Source organism: Artibeus jamaicensis, unplaced genomic scaffold (genome assembly GCF_021234435.1).
Source record: "Artibeus jamaicensis isolate MK-2021 breed Jamaican fruit bat unplaced genomic scaffold, CSHL_Jam_final scaffold_916, whole genome shotgun sequence".
Classification (NCBI taxonomy): Eukaryota; Metazoa; Chordata; class Mammalia; order Chiroptera; family Phyllostomidae; genus Artibeus; species Artibeus jamaicensis.
The window spans coordinates 11,876,763-11,890,328 of NW_026522059.1; the positions used below are offsets into that span (position 1 = coordinate 11,876,763).

The window sequence follows — 13,566 nt, forward strand, 5'->3', positions numbered from 1 at the left end:
GAAACATCTCCAGTGGACCGTGTGAGTTAATTGACACAGAAACATGCCAGTACATTGCAAACAGTTTCTATAGTTGCTTTTTCATGGTTGGGGCCGTCATGAAGTGTATGTCAGCACCAGAGTGTTTCGAGGGCACCTGACTTGGTGATCTTGGGGAAAGGCTCTAACATAAGAACCAAGAGGATGATTTTTCTGGAATGCAGTGCTGTGGGCAAAGAAGTGGGAAACAACTTAAAGCCAGTCTAGGCTAAGGTTTCGGTATTGTACTTACGATCAATAGTGTTTGCTGACACAGAAAAGGCCACATTAAGGACCACTGACCTGACATTGAACAGAAGGATAGAGCTGCTCTAACAATGCAGCAAATAAGGCCAGGACACAAGTGCTTATATAGGATTTCTATGTGCATGTCTCTGTCCAACTATCAATAAACCCAAAGAGAAGGAGGTAACTTAGCCAAGATGACAGAATGGGGTTTTGCAGGTCATTGAAACAGACCTGCTCTCTGTCCCAGTCTCCTGGGGTTTTCGGGTGTGGCGGTGCACAAGAAACCCTGTTAAGTAACAGGCCACATCTGTTCAACATAAACAGTCCAAGCACATGGCTGGGGTCAGGCAGCAGCGTGCTTGCCAGTGTTTTTATAGAAATCGGTGACATCACAGGTGACTCTCTGCTGACACTGAGATTTAGGGGAGAGAAGGGTCATGTGTAATTATGGGGCAGGCAACAGAGATGGGAGAGAGAAGAAGACCTTGTTGTCTTTTTTTTTTTAAGGGTTTCTTTGTGATTTCATGACCTGACTTGATGACTGGCAAGTGGCCTGAAAATGACTTCAGGAATGGTATGCAGGTCATCTTCCTCGTGGTGGCTGTGTTAAAGGTTCTTGGAGGATGCTTTCGGCGCTCTTCACAGTGTGAGCCCTGGGCAGGGGGCCAGAGTTGTTTTAAATCTCAGTTGCAAGTTCTGGCTCTTTCCATGTGAATGTGGGCCAAAAGGAAGTCTAATAACTTATCAAGTTGAGGCACCTCAGGGAGGTTCAGAAGCAGGAACTTTTGAGAAGTGGTTTAGAGAGCAAGGTTATTAACCCCTGACCTGACTGGGGCCCCTTTTTGAGCTACTATTTGTATTTAGGTAATCGGGTAAATTTTTGAAAGACAATTGGCCTGAGAGTCCTGAGACTTAGTGATTGGTGGGGGTTTTTTTTTTGAAGCTTTTAAATTAATTGTGTCATGGACCGAGTCCAATTATTCTCTGCCTCAGTTTTCTCCTCTGTAAAATAGATATGTGTCTGATGTACCTCACTGATGTCTTTAAACTGAAGGTTCTGAGAATGAGCACAAAGTAAATGCATCTCAGCAAATTATTTACTTAGCATCTCTTACTGGCTGTAGTCACAGTTGTGAGGAGTTCAAGAAATATTTAGGACACAATTTATAGTGTCCAGGAAATAAAGACATGACCTACAAAGCAGACAATGCCAGATTCCTTAGAAGTTGGTATGGAGACTGGTGAACAATTCACATTTCTACCCCTGCTCTCTGTCCTGTTCAGGGAAAAGTACCCATTCTCCCAGCGGTGTTGACAGCTGATAGTTCAGAGATAAATCTTCTTTATCCTCTACTGTCCTTTGTCCTTGCCCTAGATCCTCAGGGTCAGTGACTGGTATAGAGGGAGATCTAAAGGCCTGGACCTTCTTGGAATAATCCAGAACAATTCTGAAGGGCCATCCCATCTCCAGAGGTCTCCATGCTAATCTTCCCCAGATCTGTTGATCCCTGAAGAACTCCCCAGTAAAATTCTTCTCACTGTGCTCATTTCAGCAGCACGTCTACTAACACTGAAATGATACAGAGAAGATTAGCATGGCCTCTCCACCAGGGTGGGGTGCAAATTCATGAAGCATTCCGTATTTTCCAACCAATAAAATCTAAATTAAGAAAAAAATCCCTTATGCTTATTTTCAGAGTCTGCTTCTTGGGGAACCTGAGTTGTAGTAATTAATCAGGAAAGAAAAAGAGCTATGGGAACTCAGAGGCAAGAAAGCAAATCCTGCCTTGGGGATATGAGACAGGAAAAGCTGCATGTGGAAGATGGTGTTTGTGAAGCAGTTTGATAGATGTGTGGGTTTTCACTGGAAGAGATGGTGGAAGAGGAAGTAGGGAGAAAAGTAGTTATTACTGTATTGACAAGGAATGGAATAAGCAAGACTCAGAGATCAGAAGGCGAGATATGTAAGTCTAGAAAGTAATGTTCAGAGAGGTTGGGTATATTTTTGCATTCACAGGGCAGTGCAAGATCAGGATGAGAAGGAGGATGAATGTACATAATGAAGGGTCCTAAACCAGGCTTAGACCAAGGCACTAGATCAGAGAGGGAGGGGAAAAGCATGGGAGGGTGATTTAGTGGAGCAGCTGTACAACACAGGCTGTGCATTCCGAGAATGGTCCAGGAACTAAAATAAGGAAGGGCTCTAAACGGAAGATAGTACGATTTCAGATCCCATGCAAATTACAGGGCTTTCAATGAATGAAAGCTAGCTGGAGGATGCTCTGGAGACAGAGACAGACAGAAGATAGAGATAGAGATAGAGAGAGAGAGAGAGAGAGAGAGAGAGAGAGGCCACAGTAGTCAGGACATTTGTCTGAAATTCTTACAACATAAACTGAGTCAAGGATGACTGGCTCATCCTTGGGACTGTAACTCATCACAGCCACTTACTGTCACACAAATCACTTCACTTCCCTAATTCTCCTATTCTATGTTTGTAGAAGTAAATGGATCGTGATGAACTTTTAAGAAAACATTCTGTGAAGTGCTTTGCAGTGCCTATGACATAAGAAAGACCCTGTATAACTAATTCTGGATATTAGCTCTCCCAGTAATGGTCTATCAGGGGTGTCCAACCTATGACCTGCAGGGTGCATGTAGTCCAGGGTGACTATGAATGTGGCCCAGCACAAAATGCTAAATTTACTAAAAACATTGTGGGATTTTTCTGTGTACATGTTGCAATGTATTTCATGTGTAGTCCAAGACAATCCTTCTTCCACTGTGGCCCAGAGATGTCCAAAGCTTGGTAGATTTTTTGAGAATAAGTTCACGCCTGTGAGTCTCTAATTCCTCATCGAAAAAAATGAGTGGCTGGCTTTCTCACTTGTTACCTTTTATAATGTTGATGCTAGGTTCCAAGTATAATTTTCTTCAAAATTAAATGAAAACTAAAACTCAACCCCAACTCAACAAGATTGATATACTCAGTGAACCCACTGCCCACAGACAGGTGAGGGACTTGAAGAGGGGAAACAGTTGTCATTGACCCCGGTGCCTGCCAGAGCTAGCATCTGTTTTGGAATTCTCTGATTAACAACACATTGTTCTAAGATTCTGTGGGTGTTGGATTTGCCAAATGTTTTTTTCCCCTACCAGAAGATATTCTCTACTCCAACTACTCATAAAATGTTTACATCCTTTGCTGCTTGGTTTTGAGCCAGAGCCAAGGGGTCTTAAAGAGTTTTTGAGTGGCATCTAGGTCTTGTCTGTGAAACTCTGTGCAGCCAGTCACTGATTCAAACCTAACCCATGAACACAGTGCTGTTCCTCTTCTATGCTTCCAATACCCCCACCAGGTGTCAGGAAAAACTTTGCGGGCGTGCATTATATCAACACATCAACACAGCTTGGATTGTAGTAGGGCCCCAACAGATGGCAGCCAATAGCTGAACTTACTGCAGCTGAACAGTAACACATTCCCTTTCTTGGTTCCCCATGTTGATCTTTCACAGCTCATCCAGTACAGACTTGTACAGGATTCATTCCAAATTGAAAAGGGAATCGGAAAGCAGCTCATTTTCCCAGGTGTCCTCACTCCCTGCTTTATGTATGGGGATCTAGAAACAGGGGAATTTCTAATCTACTCAAGGCAAGGGTTTCAACCATGTACAGTGGGCCTCTGGATTCAGTGTCAGTGCATGGAGTTTTGTTGTAGGTCTTTCATGCTTTATTTCATATCTGTCACAGTTTCTATTCAGTGGAGAAAGATTGCTTGGAGTTGGCATGTCTTGCAAGTCCTTTAGGGGACATTAGGGAAAGGTTTATACTAAGTGGCTGCCCAGTTTTGGTCTTCTCTCTTATCCTCCATCCAGTTACCACCATAGAAATAGCTGTTACCAATGTGAAAGTCATATGGCCCAGAATCAGAAGGCTTGGGCTCTTGTTCTGGCTGTTTCTGCAAGAGATACATATGTGACTTTAACAAGTCAATTATGACTTTCACAAGTCATCCTTAGCATTGATTCACTCCTCTGAAAAAGGCATCATGACAAGCTGTGGTGAGCCTTAAGTGAGATTACCCAAGTGTTCTGTGGATTTCAAAAATGTAAGAGGCCAGTGAAGTGGATTCATGATTTCCCAATCCGACATCAGACTGCCTGACCAGAACTTCACTAAGGATCTCCATTCTTAGTTATCTTTCCGACTCTGCTATACGAAGAGGAAAAATACGACGCATCTTTCATTGCTCTTTCACTGCTATCCTTTATATGACTTCCTGGCAGATATACGATGGTTTTTCTGGTGAGGTAATTATGTTTTAGTCAATGGCTAGGGCCCAAAACCAACATCTTTACTGCCTTTATGAGATAAATTCTTGTAAAAGGCTATGGTTGATTCCATGAGGGCTGTCTTTCTACTCGGAATGGAAAAGAAAGAACATTCAGTCAGCTCCTGGTGCTGATTATCTCCCAGATACCACACTGAGGGCTACCTACCCCCTTAGAAGAATAAGCTTTCCCCAGCTTTAAGGGATCAGACTGTGTGATAGAAGCAGGGAAGACATATGTGTCTCTATAATTCATCTGTTTTACTGCAGCTTGCCTTCAGTTTTAGTGGACCAGTTATTGTAACTAAATTCTTTATTTTTCTTAGGACAGCCCTGGAAGGGCCGATAACTATGATAACTATGTAAAAGAAAAGCCAGAGAGAGCTATGAGCATAATTACCTTTACTTTAATCTCTAGCAAGTCTGCTCATGTCTGGATCCATCCCTACTTCATAGGTCCTGGTCGTCTTCCACATGGCAAAACTCAGTTCCTTAGAACAAGGGAACATATCCCTGGACTTGTAAATACCTCAGGGTTACCCTGTCTTCCTGCTTATGGCCCATGAAGAGCTTGGCTTCTCAGCCAATTTCCTCTTGGAGGGTTTTACCTTTATCCTGAACATGGACAGCAAACATGACTTCCCATTCAGGAGAGTGGGTCTCCTGTCCAGTTCAAGAGATATGGCCTCCTTAGTTTGGATATTCCTGAACATAAGCAATAACTTCACATTAACCTCATTTATTCCAAGTAATAATGGTCTCACAGAACAAGTCATTGGTGGTTCTTAGACAAGGAGATGCCGGGGAGCCAGTGAGCAGGAAATCCAGCACAGCTTGATAAATTCAGAAATACTAATAAACACTTTTATTCCTGTGGTCAGTGGGAAGCCTACTGCACGATCAGTGAGGTTTTGTATCCTCATTTTCCATGAATAATGAATAATGTGAGGTTCATACAGCTGCGGTGCTGTCTCACAGCCTGAATGTTCACACAACCTCGGGTCACTAGGTTCAGGACACTCTCAAATCACACCCTGATTTCTAGATAAACTTATTCCTATAGATGAGTGGCAGGCACCATGTCTCTTTGGAGCATCTTGTCCCCTTAGGTCCCTAAGACATGACAGCTAGCTCACACTGAAGTAAGTTCTGTATCTGATCGGGCCGATAATTTCCCTTTTGGGAAAGGAGTGAAGGTGTCTTCATTCTCTCAGAATAAATGAATGAATGGATAAATACATTGACAGCTAGATAAATGAAACTGATGTCTCATAATGCATTACAGCAGCCAGATGTTTGGAAGGCATGAAATACGGTGCAGTAGGGAGTCCACAGTCTGTGGCAGGAGCCTTTTTTGGCTCCACCTTGGGTGCCCTTGGCTGCTTCACTTTTCCAGCACACCTCCTGCCTCCCAGAACAGACCGTTACCCCGCCTCTTGGTCCAGCACTCTAACTGAGCTTCATGTGATCACTGGATGGAGTATCATTTAAAACCTTAAGCTGAGCTATGTTCATGCTATGTGCTTCTCTTCTTTGGAATTGGATGAAATGGCCTCTGCTTTACTGAGAGGTCACCAAAGGATCAGATGATGTGAACTGAACATGTGAAGGAATCAGATCTCACATGTGGGGTAAACCCTATGTACCCTATGTGACTGACGTGTAGCAGGAGATGGAGTGGGGGAGACAGGCAGATCCACTCCTCCTCCTTCATTTTTCTGTGGACCACTCCAATATAGAGTTTTCTATATAGCCCCTCCGGGGGAGGCACTGTGTGTTAGAAAACAATCTTCCAGCATCCAGTGCTTTCTCACTGAGACTCAAACTAAACAAGTGCTCAGCAGAATAAACCAACAAACTGTTTCTCATCTTTTCCTGCTTCAGTTCTATTTTTATTTTTAATGCACATCCACTGAGCTTGCACTCCACCCCCAAACATGGGGTCAGGGCTTTTATCCCTGCCTTGAGTTTTGCTTTTGGAGAACCAAGGCTCAGAGCATATCTTAGCACCTCCCGTGGTAGCTAGTGCAGTAATGGGCACATTGTACTTCTTGATAAATTCAGAAATACTAAGTTAGATTGATTCTTTGAAGTAAAATAAGTCAGCTATGAACAGGGTGTTGGCATTTGCAATTTGTTTCTTAATGTGAGATGAAAGGTTAGCATTAGTAATAGGAGAGGAAGTACTGGGAAGCAAGTTCCCTTTCCTGCACTTTGAAACCAGTCCCCAGATCAGATCCTTCTCAAGTGACCAAAGCTGAGGATCATTCTGAATGGATCTGAGTAGTGAGGGGTTTATTTCCTCAGCTTCTCTCTGGGAAAAGCAGACTCAACTGAATCTCTGATTTTCCTATTAAAGTCCCTCATAAAAATCTCTTTTCCCTAAACCAGCTCTGAAATGCCTCCTAGTTGCCTCTCTTGCTTTATTATGATCTAATTCAGATTCCAGAATTTTTTTAAAAATTGTTTTATATATTTCTACATAGATACAGAAATAGATAGATAGATAGATAGATAGATAGATAGATAGATAGATAGACAGACATACATCTTAATGTAAGATCCTCTTACATTATGTGCAAGTCAATTTTCCCATCTAATTAAGGGGCAGAGTCTTAGGGAGCATGTGGCTATATTACAAAGAGTGTGAATGGGGAAGAATGTGACAGATACGCATGACCAGGTGGAGACTTGTTACCTCGTGTTAAATTCCCCTCTGCAGTAGAGAGCAGTACGGGTGGCTTGCCAAAACAGGATGGTGGCTATGTCGTATCTCTTTTCTTAAGTGATATCTTTATTCTAAAAAGTGATACACTGAGGCCTTTATAATCAGAGTAGAATATGCAGTAATGTTGTGAACATATTACTGTAATGATTCTGCATTTTTGATCAGCTCTGTGGAAACTGTCACAAATGTCAGCAGTCCTTTCTGTCCCTAGACAGTTTGATCAACCTTTCTCTAGGTACTGAGCCTTCCTGAATCAAAAGTGATGATTTAGGACACAAAGACATTGCACAGCCATGACTTGTGACAATTAGCTGGGCCACCCTTATTAATTTCAGTTAATCTATTAAACAGTGTGTAAGGTCCCTATCAGCTTTAGAACTCTTGAACTTTATCTGTGGTTTATTTAACTTCCATAGTGAGGCCTGCTGTCTTGGTTCACAAGACTTTTACCTTCAAAGTATTTCTTCAATCCCGGGTTTACTTACAGTTATGACAGTTCACTAAAATGTGTTGACTGGAGTTCTGCAGCACATAGTGTGGTCCATGGACTGGCCATGTTGGCATCACCTGGGAACTTGTTAGATATGCAGGATCTTGGTACTTAGCCCAAATCTCCTAAGTGAGGGTCTACATTCTTATCAAGATCCACAACTAATTTAGATACATTAAAATTTGGAGCAGAGAGCTGGAGCTGGGAGATCTTCCAGATGTGATGTCAAGGTTCAATGCAAGCCCTCCCCTTCTGAGCAATGAGGTTAACTCACAGGTGCCAAACGAATACTTAGATTACATGAGTTGCTTGGCAGTAAGGAGGTTGGAGCTTCTCAAATGCAAGTGCCAAGGAACAAATTGTTTCCACTGCTGCCCGTGACTCAGATGATCCTTCTTCCACAACGTATTTCATAATCCTGGTGAATTTAGACCTCACATGTATGCTCAATGCTGTAACTCTAACATTCATTTGGTTCATCAAAAATTCCACCTTTTTATCACTTAAGGGTTTTCACACCCAATATCTTCTTAATCTGAAGCTTTTCTTTCAACTTTTTATTCAGCTGCTTCTTTTTTATTCTTTGGGACTCACACATCAATTCCTCAGGATGTCTCTTCCTCTCCTCCAAGCTCAGGCACCCTGAACTATCCTGTCCCTTATATTTTTCTTTCCAATCTTATGAGGTGCCATAATTTAAACTATTTAAGAACATTTGTCATTACCTACCAGTATGAATTTTAATTATTATCAATAAAATCAGAAATGCTTAATTCCTGGGGTTATTGGGGAAAATCATTGAAGTATTATATTTAGAATAATACTATTTGAAACACAACCAGACCATGCTGAACCCACTAAAAAAATGTTTTTCTCTCAATCTGTGCCTGAATTGATCCTTCTCTTTCTTTAGATCTCAGGGTTAAATATGATCTCTTCAGAGAATGGGTGTCTTGGTTAGAACCAGAAAGTAACAGAGAGCCCAGAAATAAATCCAACTGTCTACAGTCAATTAATATTTGACAAAGGGTGAAGTAACATAAAATGAAGTAAAGACGGCCTCTTCAACAAATGGTGTTGGGAGAACTGGACAGCTACGTGCAAAAAAGTGAAATTTGAGCACAAACTTACACCATACACCAAAATAAATTCAAGGTGGATAAAAGACTTAAACATAAGCCGTGACACCATTAAAGTCCTAGAGGAGAACATTGGCAGGAAAATCTCAGATATTCCACGCAGCAACATTTTTACTGATATGTCCCCTAGAGCAAGGGACATAAAAGAAAGAACAAACAAATGGGATCTCATCAAAATAAAAAGCTTCTGCATGGCTAAAGATAACAGTATTAAATTAAAAAGACAACCAACTGTATGGGAAAACATATTTGCCAATGATACCTCAGACAAAGGTTTAATCTCCAAAATATACAAAGAACTTACACGACTCCACTCTAAGAAGACAACCAACCCAATTAAAAAATGGGAAAAGGACTTGAACAGACACTTCTCCAAGGAGGACATACAGAAGATCCAGAGACACATGAAAAGATGCTCAGTATCATTAGCTATCAGAGAGATGCAAGTTAAAACCACAATGAGATGCTACTTTATACCGGTCAGGGTGGCCATCATAAAAAAAGCAACAAACAACAAATGTTGGAGAGGGTGTGGGGAAAAGGGGACCCTAGTTCACTGTTGGTGGGATTGCAGACTGGTACAACCATTATGAAAAACAGTATGGAATTTTCTCAGAAAAATCAAAATTGACCTGCCTTTTGACCCAGCAATTCCACTGCTAGGATTATAACCTAAGAATCCTAAAACATCAATTTCAAAGAACCTATGCACCACAATGTTCATAAGCAGCACAATTTACAATAGCCAAGAGCTGGAAGCAACCTAGGTGCCTGTCAGTAAATGAATGGATCCAAAAATTGTGGTACATATACACAATGGAATTCTATGCAGCAGAGAGAAAGAAGGAGCTACTACCCTTTGCAACAACATGGATGGAACTGGAAAGCATTATGCTGCATGAAATAAGCCAGGAGTTGAAAGACAAATACCATATGATCTCACCTTTAACAGGAAGCTAAACAACAAAACAAACAAGCAAGCAAAATAAAAACAAAGACACTGAAATAGAGAACAAGGGGACAGTGACCAGAGGGGAGAGGGGAGAGAATTTAAGGGGAAAAATGGGAGGGATTTAGAGGAACAAGTATAAAGGACACAGGGATAATAACTAAGGAGGGTGGAAATGGGAGGGAGGGAGGGGGGAGCATGGGGCGGGGTGGGCTGGGATGGGAGAAATAAACAGAAAACTGTACTTGAAAAATAACTAAATAAAAAAAAAGAGAGAGAAAGAGGGAAAAAAGAAAAATGTCTCTAAGAATAGGCAGAAATTCCAGCCACCCTGCCGATTGCTCTGTTCCTGGGTCAACAGAGAGTAGGGCACCACTTCCTAACAGGAAAGACCTAGTGGTTGAAATGATTGTACAGGATGATTTGGCAATTAGGAAATTTAATACAAGACTACTTTGCCCCAAACGTAATACAGAAACAACAGAGAAAACTTCAAGACCTGAAGGAGCCATGAAGCTCTGACAAGACTGCCTATACCAGGGCTGGGGACCATTGTGGTGTCTCTACAATGACCCACGATCAGAGCCCTAACTCCAGACACAGAAAATCTTCAGAAGACTGAGGTCATTTTCTTCCAGGAGAATGGAGACTTTGAAAGAAATATTAAGTTACTGAAAGTTGAAGTTATATTTTTAGACATCTCTAGACTGGGTGATAATGCCTACTAAAACTGTTTTATTGCCTTCATTTCCCATTAGAGTTTGTTTTAGAATAGTTGTGACAAAAGTTAGCCTGACACACATCTCATCAATTGATCAATACAAATTTTAGATTAATGACTAAAGCAGTTATATAATTTCTTAGTCCATAGTAAGCACTCATAGGATAATTCACACTGCATTTTCCATATAGAAAAAAGGACTCGAGAATTTGTTTTATATGTGTGTGTGAAAGGGAAAAAAATAAAATAAAAAATTATTCCAAGGTTTAGATTCAAACATGCTTCCATCAAAATTCTCTCTTGAAAGCGAAGCTAACATCTAATACACCAATCCGTAGTCAAGGACAGCTTATACTGAAACCATACTTTAAGTTTTATCTGAGCTCACTGGCAATGCAAATATGGCTGGAACGTATAGTTGGCCAAAGTTAAGTTTATTTCCTTCCATGGTGGTAGACAAGGTCAATGTCTAGAGTAAGATACCGTGTTCAGTTATATTAAGTCAACCTGGTAAACTGCTTCCAGTCCCATCTAAGAATGCCAAGGATTTCAGGGGCCTTACTGCTGCTCCTCCAGCAATAAGTCTGCATAGCCGATCAGAAGGACATACACTAATGGAAGAAGAGAAAAGGTGGGATCTTTCCTTCCAGAAACAGTGTTAAAATAGCAAATAGATATTTAAATAAAAACAACAACAAGACTTTGAAATCGTTAGCTCAATACCCTCATTTGATAGATGAAGAAACTGAGGCACAGTGAGGGATTATAGTGACATGATAGCTAAGGTGAGAATACACATCCCCTAAATTTCTCTCTAAAGATTTCTCCAGATTACTGCTTTTTCTTTTCTATTTTTTTAATTTGCACTTCTCTTTTTTAAAGATTTATTTATCTATCTATTTTTAGAGAGAGGTATCAATATGTAGTTGCCTCTCTTGCACCCCTAACTGGGGACCTGGCCCACAGTCCAGGCATATGCCCTGACTGGGAATCAAACCAGCGACCTTTTGCTTTGCAGTCTAGTGCTCAATCCACTGAGCCACACCAAACAAGGCCTGCTTTTTACTTTTTTTCTTTTTACAAGAAAGCATTCTTTAGAAGATTATTAAATATTTTATAAGGATAGCAAATATCTCTGTGCATTTATTGTCTGGTGGGAGGTTTTGTGGTGAAGAGCAAGCCTGGGCCAAGAAACACATTGTGTGGCTGAATAGAAACCTAAACATATCTTTAATGGCACCATTTTTAAGGTAGACTGATCATTCGAGTGTGTTTAAAAATCAGAGCAAATGATTGCATCTTGATGTAGTTCTGGCTACAGAAAAAAATGTATCTCTGCATAGGATTAGAAAGAAAATCTCTCTCACCATCCATAAAACGTTCCTCTGAAACTGAGATGGAGGAACTCGGAGTCTGACTTTTCTGGTTTCAGACCAGAACCAGTGGATAAGCACAGAACCCTGAAGTTCATGACCTTTCAGGAAATATGCCAGATGTGAGTGAAAGCTGGTGGGAAGAAGCAGATATTTATTTAAGACAATATGCAATAATTCTTAATTTGGACTTTGGAAGTATTTAGAATAAACTTTAATTAGTTATGTTAATAGCTCACCAAAAAGGTTCAGACAGGAAAGTGAAGGCCAGAACAACTTTTGAGAAGGATTAAATCTCGAAGATGGAGTTGAAGTAGGCTTCAGCGATCTACATACCACCTACATGATGAAGGAACACAGTTCAACAAGCCAGAAAAGACTCCCCTGATGTGATATTTAAAGGAATTATAATGGACATAAAAAAATATAAGCCATAAGGGGAAATTCTGAGAAATTAAACCGCAGTAAAATTAAAAACACAAACTCTTAATCATTAAAAGATACCACATAGATGGTGCAAAAGAGAAGCTGCACAATGGAAGAGGATATTTTTCACACATTTTAGATCTAAAGTACATAAAGAATTTCTATGTATAAAAGAGAAAGAAATGAAAGTATAATAAAAAGAGGAAAGACAGATGGGCCTTTCTCAGAAGTAGAAACACAAGTGATCATAAACATACGCAATGCTGCTCAGTTTGCATTATCAAAGAAATACAAATTCAATCACTAAGCCGGTGTTTTGCACAGAGCAGTTTGGTAAAATTATGCAGCTGGACTATGTAAAAAGGCAATGAGAATGTACACCGATGGGGACTCTTACCCACTGCTAGTGGGAGTATAACACTGGTCTACTGCTTTCGGGGGAAAATGGAATTACCTAGTAAGTTTCAACCGTGTTCACGTTGTAACACACAGCAATGCCTCTTTCGTGCATATCCTGCATAAATTTACATGGGTGTACCAGATCAAAGGATAGGCACTGTTGTAGTCCTGGCAACACTATCAACATGAGTGAAATACTGGAAAAGACCCTAAATGTTCTGCCCAGCTCAATGAGTAAATAAACCCTGAGGCTTTCATGAGGCAAAAATAGTGTAACTATGGGAAACAGGAATTCATTCATTATCAACAAGGATGAACCTGAAACATGTAATGATGGATAAAATAAGCATATGTAATTATCCCAGCTACATAAAATACTAACCTAAACTGCATAACATAGTAAGTACAAGTTCATAAGTAGAGGAACAACTAGAGAGAAGAAAGGAACTAACTGAGCCGAGATTCAGGACTAAGGCCAGCTGTTGCAGGGAAGAAGAGATGGGTTAGAGGTCACTTCATGGTCACAAAGCTGTTGTTTGGGTGTTGACTACACAGGTGTTTCTTTTCTTATTTTATTATTATGTAACCACTCATATATGTTTTATATACTTTTTCATGTTTGATATATTTTAATATAAAATGTCAAAAAACCAGGAAGCTGGAGAAGAAAAAGAATAACACAAACGGTAGATTGGGAAAACAAGATTGAATAAATATACGTCTCTCCTGTTGGATGACTGAGAC

At 40.5% G+C, this 13,566-nt stretch overlaps 1 non-coding gene across 1 annotated transcript; it reads left to right on the forward strand.

Moving 5' to 3' along the window:
- Positions 1 to 1,807: 1,807 nt before the first annotated feature.
- On the forward strand, positions 1,808 to 1,914 carry LOC119064860 (U6 spliceosomal RNA). The gene has a single exon (XR_005085498.2). It is a non-coding gene; the product is annotated as a U6 spliceosomal RNA (small nuclear RNA).
- Positions 1,915 to 13,566: the final 11,652 nt, after the last annotated feature.